We start from the raw sequence: 7,960 nt of genomic DNA, 5'->3' as shown, positions 1-7,960 counted from the left end.
GCGTATCCATGGTAGCGGGAAGCCCCTCATTAGCAAATCCCTGGTGTGATAAAAGCGACTGCGTTAGAACAGCGTTAGAACCTGGCTGCTCCGGGTGCTCTGTGTGTGTGTGCAGGTTCTGGAGTTACTGTGGATGCTCAGTCCGTACTGTGAAAAACTTTCGGTGATGCCATGTCTGGATTTTGAGCCACGCACTCACCGGCCCCTTGTCTGTACCAGTTTTCTTGGCTCTTTGTTGAACCAGCACACTCTGAATGTATGAAACGCACACACACAACCTCCCCTCCTCCCCCATACACACACACACACACACACACACACACACACACACACACACAGTGCCCTAATGTTTGCACTAGTATCAGAGACACCATGTCACACTGATGATCAGCTCCTCAGGATTAGTGCAATATGTAGTGGGCGGTTGTCGCCCCCTGGTGGTGGAGAAAGGGAGGAGCACATCGTTCGGTTCACAATCCGCAGCTTCTCTTTGTCAGCGTTGCAGAAGTACCCAGGGGACCCAACTCCCCAAAATAGAAGAGATACTGACCCAGAAACAGCTCTGGGAGAGTGAGAGGGGTGCAGGGTAGGAGCTACACAGACACACGTACACACACAGACACATGCACGCTCACACACACCATGAATGAATGTATGTATGCATGTAAACATGTCACTGCGCTATGATACGTTCCTTGCACTTTCAGTCTGTGTAATATGGATTCATTGAGTTTAACTCAGGCAGCGTGCATTTTAGTCACTTTTCACATGTTTTCATAAACGTATCATTCCTGATAACCTCCGTGGGAGGAAGAGTACTGTTGTATTACATATAATAAGGGAACAGAACAGTTCTCTGTGACCTGTCCATCAAACAACAGGTGATGACCCCACCCCCTTCTTTAATTGTTCTAAAGCCTTTCAGTTCGGGTTCCCTCTCAAAGGCTTGATTTTTTTAGTTTGTTTTCCAAGATTATTATTATTATTATTATTGTGATGAATATTATTATAAGCAATGCATGAAGATAATTGTGTACATAATTTGCAGAACTGTTTTGTCATAACCAGCCTTTTCGACGTAGGCGCACTTTACTGATGTGAATAAGTGAAAATGTGATGCGATGTGGCCAAGCAGGTCAAGCGGTCGTACAGCGCTGTTGGTCTGAGTGACTAGGAGCATAGCACCACTGAGTGCATGCAGTGGAAAAAGGAGAAACCCCTGCCGCTTATCTGGAGGCACAACGTTGCTGTAACGTTGCCGTGACGTGGAGGAAACCCCCCTTGAATGTTGCCATACGGCATTTGTAGGGCAGGGGAAGCAGTCCTTTCTGGACCTTCTGAAAGGGATCCACGGTGAGGGACAGCCTTGAATGAAAAATGGATGGAATGTCGCCCTCAAATGGCTCACTGGTGCTACTGCGTTTTTATCAGCTCCTGTTCCGCACTGCTGTTACTTGGGGGGGGACAGAATGAGGTATGCGTGAAATTTCTTTTATGCTTGTTTTTTTGTTTTTTCATAGTGTGTAATCTCAGCACACAAGTGAATGTAAGTTTTTATTATTGATGTTGTTAAATAGTATTTTTTTTGATTCTCACTATGTTTTTTGGGGGAGTCATGTTTATGAAAGCATAATTTATTTGTGGAGAAGTTGCAATGTGCACAACTCATTGGCTCTGATATTTTTTCCTTCCTTTTTCTTTTTCAGTTTTCTTTTGTCATTGTGTATAAAGGCTTGTAGATGTGGGGAAATTAAGAAATAAATGATAGTTTTATTGATATCCATTTGGCTGAGTTCATTTTCAGCTGTCTCTATATGAAAACCCAGGTACAGGTGAAGAAGAGTGATTCAAATAGATCTTTATTGACTTTGTTTCCAGCTGTTGAAAGGGCATGCAAATACAGGCGTCTGAATCGAAAATTTTGCAAAGTGTTTTTTTTTTTTATCAGTTTGGTTTGTTTTTCTTACAAAACTACGTGCACCTTAAGTAGTCAATTCTGCAGCGTACAAACCACAAAAATACCAGTTTTACATTTATCAAATACCGCACATAGAAAACATTTACAAAGCACAGGTATAAAAGTACAGTTTCACTGTCTTTTTTAATGCATCCCACGTTCTTAATTCTTCCAACGCTTTAAACTTTCAAACTCTGTCTTCCCCCCCCATTGATTTCTTTGCATTAGATACAAGGTTCTGTTAAAGTAGGCAAGGTCAGTTACAACAGAAAGAACACATTGTTCCCCCCCCCCAAGATTTAATCCAATCCCAGATTACATCTTAAATTTTACATATCTGGGGGAATTCTGGGATAGAATCCCTCCACAGACTCTGACAATCAGATGTTGTATTCAGTAGGTGCGTCCATCATTACTGTTGGCATCTTAACTAACGGAATTGGCTGAAAGGCTCAGCGGAGAAGCATCAGGTGAATAAAACATCATGCCAGCAGGTTGATTTCCAATTCGGGTTTGCCTTCATACCCCCCCATGCAGGTGCACTACACCCATTTATGGAATGGCCGACGATATAGTTTGTTCAGGATGCAGAGGCGTACATATCGTCTGCCTTTGTAGAGGGATCACTTAATTTCATCCATGGAACTGCTGATTGAAGACTGAGGCTTCATGAACCCCAGAACAGGTAGAGCCATCATGCTTTATCTGATGGGCTATCAGCCCCACTGATAGATCATCAGACCCACTGATATGAACCAATTTTTGTGTTTTGCTGTGATTGACAGCTGTGATTGACAGCTGTGATCGACAGGGTATTGCAGCACCGCTCCTTAAGGGGATCATGAGGTCTCTTCTCCATCACCTCAACTTCAAACAGTTAACGAACCCACAGGAGCTCCAGCACAACATTCTCACAACGTTGTAGCGACGTTGCATTGTCAGAACCTTGCTGCAACGCTGTGGGAACATTGTGAGGCTCTGGCAAAGGAAAGCTCACCCCGTTCATTGACGGTCGAGGTCGTTTGATCAAACACAAACTATCTCACCTAGTCCTTGTGCTGCAACTAACAACGATCAAAGACGAGAAAGTCTAACATGAACGATGACTGCTGACTCGGGACAACTCGTACAGACTCGTACAGACTCGGGAGGAACGTGTCCGTCTCGGACGGTGCTACATGGACGAGCAGAGATACAGACTGCGCGTTTTTTTAAACCGTTCGTCCTTCCCTGTTGAAAGATGTGGTTTCAATAATTTTTTCCCCTTTCTTTCTTTTCAAAAGATTGCTGGCTGTGACAGCCTAAATGGAGAAGTTAAGTTCACAGTTAGGTTTGGAATTATGAAGTTGTTTTTTTATTGTTGTGGTTTTTGTGTCAGTGTGCAGAATAAACTGGCATGGAAGATGAGGTAGCCTGGGCTTCTATCTGGCATACTCTGCTCAGACTTCTTAAATCCCAGACTTAGAACGAGGTTATTGCCAAATAAGGATCCTGACTATGAAGGGCATAGAAGGTTCAATTTATGCTACAAAGAAGTATTTCTTACACTGTATGTCCTACAACTCTTCTATTTCCAAGAACTTACAATTTTGTAAGTTCCTGGTTAAAATCAAAGAAGCATACAGCCAAAAAAAAGATCAGTTTGGCTGTTTTTCCCTTTGTCCTCAAACCCATAGTTTAAATCAGTCTCCTTTCTGGCCGCCAACAGCAAGTTCTGTGCTAAAAAGCACTCCACTTCCCTGAATCCACAGCTATTCCTGAAATGGAAACCTCAAGACACATGTCTTTAATTCTTTTAAAATGGGATAGGAGCATGTTATGATCCAATACAGTTATTAATTAATCATCTGCAGAGATATCTGAAAGAAATAAGAGGACCCCGCCCAAGGGGCTGCTCCATTCACCTGAATGTGTCCAGGTGAGCTGTCATAGTTCTCTAACAACTCTAGTGATAGAGTCCACAAATAAAAAAAATAAATAAAATTGCACAATGTTGTATAATGTTCAAGAAAATACATTCATAAACCTTACAGATATAGATAATTCACTACAATACTCTAAGCAAAATACTTTCTTTAAGCTTTCTTTAAATGTGCTACACCTGTAAAACCACGTTTTTAATTAAATAAAATAAGGCAATCAAAAATGCAAAAAGCCCTCTTAAAAATGAGAGTTCCAAGCCGGAGTCCCAGCCTGGAATTTCTCTGAAATCATCCTCTACATATCGCTCCTTTTAATCATTCATTTCCACCTCTTTATAAAAATAAAAACTGATTTCAACATTGTTACATTTGCGAGACAATTACTGCGTGTGTGAAGGAGAGCAAAATTATCAAAAGATTTGATTCTCAAAGCCTCAGAAGAGGGATTAAAAGGGTAGATCTCAACAATAAGAGTGCGAAGGGAGATCGGCATTCTAAGCAGAAACAGCTTACATATCTAACATTTGATACATTTCATAAAGAGCTCAGCAAACAAGTGTACATTCATGTCCGAGCTGAACTAAGCTACAGCTCTGGTCAAACAATAACGGAACCAAGCCAAATCATTCGAAGGTCCCACACAAAGCTTCGCCATGCTCGCCTCCTCTCCTCCTCAAAAAAACACACAAAGGGCAGCATTCTGTGGCATGCCAGGCAATAAACAGAAACGGGGACTTCAACCCATTTTGATTGTCAGCCTTCAAACTCCGCCTCTTAAGTGTTGGGCTCCTGCAAAGCATTATGGGTAGATTTTGCATGTTTTTTTTTTTTCTTTCTTCCTCTTTATCAGACCAAACCCTTCTCGCTGGGATCATCCTCCGGACACCAGTCTCAACGTCACCCAGCTACAAACACACGCACATACACTCACAGGGGGGCTTGTTCCTAGTGAGGTTTGCTCACACTCGGGTCCCATAAGTGAGCGATAGTTTAGATTAGCGAGTCACACCTATCTTTTGCAGAAACTGAAACACATACAACACTCTATACCCAAACCCACATGCTGGTCACAAATGGCAGCTACATGTATCAGTGACTCAGAGGCCTACTCGTCACTTGTAATGACATTTCTTCTCATTTGCTGGTGCGCCGACTCTTCAATTTGACACTTACTTCTCCGGCAGTGACACTGCATCTTGAGCTGCTTTAAAAATTAGGTTACTAGGTTATAGCTGTCCTAAAAATCTACTGGTAATACTTAATTACAATGGCTCTGCCCCCGAATAAGCCATCAAGAAATATGAAACTACAATCTGCGCAACAAACAAACTTCAAATTTCCATTTATACCACCACAGACGAGAGGCTAAAACTGCACACAGTGGCCATCTTGGGACAGCGAAATCAAATCAGAAATTGGCGCGGCAGTGTCATCACTCTGATGCTCTGATGCTCTGACGCTCTGACGTCCTCTCCACAGAGTGCATTTGTAAAGCACGACTGTCTTCTTAAATTTGTCACCTGTTTTGTTTTTCAAAATGGAGGTAGCCTGGTCACAGATATTCTATATTACGACCTCAGATACAGCACCCGCAGTCCTTCATCTTCTGTCTAGAATGTTCCAGCTGGGAACAGGTTCTGGTCTACACTAGCTATGGATGGTTTAGACCAGGGGTGTCCAAACCTCTCCTGGAGGGCCACTTGTCCTGCATGTTTTAGATCTCTCTCTGCTCCAACACAGCTGATTCAAATGATCAACTAAGATCAAAACTAATGATTTTTCATCATATATTATTTATAACCCGCTCTTGCTGACTTATTTACATTTCCCTTTTACACACCAGTACCTCACTAACCAGCCTCATCAGTCCTCAGTTACAGATGATCACCCTTTAAGAGGCCCTTAATTCTCTCATGAATAGTCCCCACTCTCTGATGTCCAAAAACCCTTAATGCTTGTGACGCCACGGCATTCATTCTCCGTCCATTGCTTGTAATCTGCAACAACAATAATATTCTTCTACTTCATTTACAGTACAAAGAAAAAATAACACATACAAACAATCTCAAGTCCCTGTACATAAAAATCACATTAAAAAATATTCATATCTTATCATTTTACATTGTGTACCAAGGACAAAACATTCAGCTGTGAATAACGATTTTTTTTTGTTTTCAATACATGTATATAGTTTCCGTTAAAACTTTAGAGTTGAATGAGTCTTTTTTTCAATCCTCTCCTCTTCGCCCGTACACATTTCCTGTCAGTGGTCACAAAGGCGCGATTCATTTCAATCTTGTGCAAATAAGGGGAAAAACACAAAAAGCCTCTTTCCACGGCTCCCCAGTTTTCCATATAGAGGGACGATGAGCCATGCAGTCCCAGCGAGAAAGGGGGAAACGTCTAACTTTTGTCCCAATTTTTCCAACCGATCCTGTTGGACGAGGGGGTGTCTCTTGGCTTAGGCTGTCTCTCTCTCAGATAGTTCAGCGGGTTTCTCCTTGCTAATTCTGTGATGTTGCCACAGTACTCGGCCCCGCACCTTTCCTCCTTCCTCCCCTTATTTGTCAGCATGGATCCGTCCAGATGTCATGCTGGTCTCCAGTGCTGGCTGAATTAGAGACCTGTGCAGGCCACAGAACCTTCACACTCACACCACAACAAGAGTCAAAGACGGCACGACAGTACATGACATGAATCAGGACAGGACGAGGGCATGGGCCCCCCCGAGTCGGCTTCAAACATTCTCGTGATGCGACCCACGCCGTCGCAGCAAAGCGAGAGCGTTGATACGACGTTTTGGCAACATTACGGGAAGTTTTACCCTCTAGCTAGGTTTGCTCCTACTGTGTCAGGTTCAAACACATGTCCTAAATGGATTCAGTTGCCAAAATCCCAACTCGTTTTGGTTAGTGATTCAGCTTTGGCTTAAACACAGACAGTCAGACAGAAAACGAGCACTACTCATTACTGTACCTGCATGCCTTTGAGACGATGTGCAGGAGTTTGTATCTGGAGTACAATGCTATCCTGTGGTATGCCATATTATTCCCAACCTGTCTTACATGAAAGCTCTTTAAGGAAAAGTTAAAAATTCTGCATTGGAAAGCATTTAAAGGATGTTCATATTTTGTAACAATTCCCCAACTCTGAGTCCTGAACAATTAAGCAAAATAAAAAAAGGCCCTGACACAAGGGGGCACCAGGTTCAAAGACAAAGGAGTTGGTGTCAGAAAGGAATACACACACCCTTTGGTAAGAAAATCATTCAAATAGGCTCAGCCATCAAAGCAACTAAGTAACCTTTTCTGTTCTGTAGACTACCATGGATGGAGGTCCCTGAAATATGTACAGTAGGTGATTTAGGAACTGACCCCCAGAATTTCCACATGAACCTCAAACTAGTGGCAGTACTGTTCTATTCAACATCAATAAAACTAGAGAGAGGTCAAAGGGTAAGTGCTGCCATAGTAACAACAAAGAAAGCATTCTGCACTCGCAGGGAAGCCAAACAGGACGGAGAACATTCTAGAATCTCCTCCTCTCATGTTTGCAGTGTTTTACGCTGCAGTTTGGAGCCATGATCATGGTAGGGTAAGCATGTCACTAAACAGAATATTATAAAAGTTTCTAATTCAGTACCCTCATAAACAAAAAATTGAAGTTTACAAAAACTCCAAAGAGGAGGTTGCAGTGTGTGTAAGTCTTGCTTTGATATTTTTCACGTCAGCTACCCTTTTTGACCTGTGAATGTAGCTACTTAGTGGCATGCCACAGCGAGCCAGGCAAGGATGGCACTATGTCCCCTGTAAGAGATTTCTGTGCAACTGCACATTCACTGGTTGATGGGCAGTTTGTCAACGGCAAGCTACAACTGCATGAGTGAAATAAAATTAGTTGACCCACTAACTCAGCACAATATACAAGCATTTCCAAGCAATGGCACTGGTTTTCATGTTCGGCGTCAAATCAGGGTTAAATTTAATCCAGTCTTAGCGTGTGACCTGAATGGCAAGAATTATCACGCGTATGTGTGGAATGTGGCACTTTCCGCTTTCTGAGCCAGTCCAAACACCTCCCT

Source organism: Megalops cyprinoides, chromosome 21 (genome assembly GCF_013368585.1).
Source record: "Megalops cyprinoides isolate fMegCyp1 chromosome 21, fMegCyp1.pri, whole genome shotgun sequence".
Lineage (NCBI taxonomy): Eukaryota > Metazoa > Chordata > Actinopteri > Elopiformes > Megalopidae > Megalops > Megalops cyprinoides.
This window is presented reverse-complemented; position numbering follows the sequence as displayed.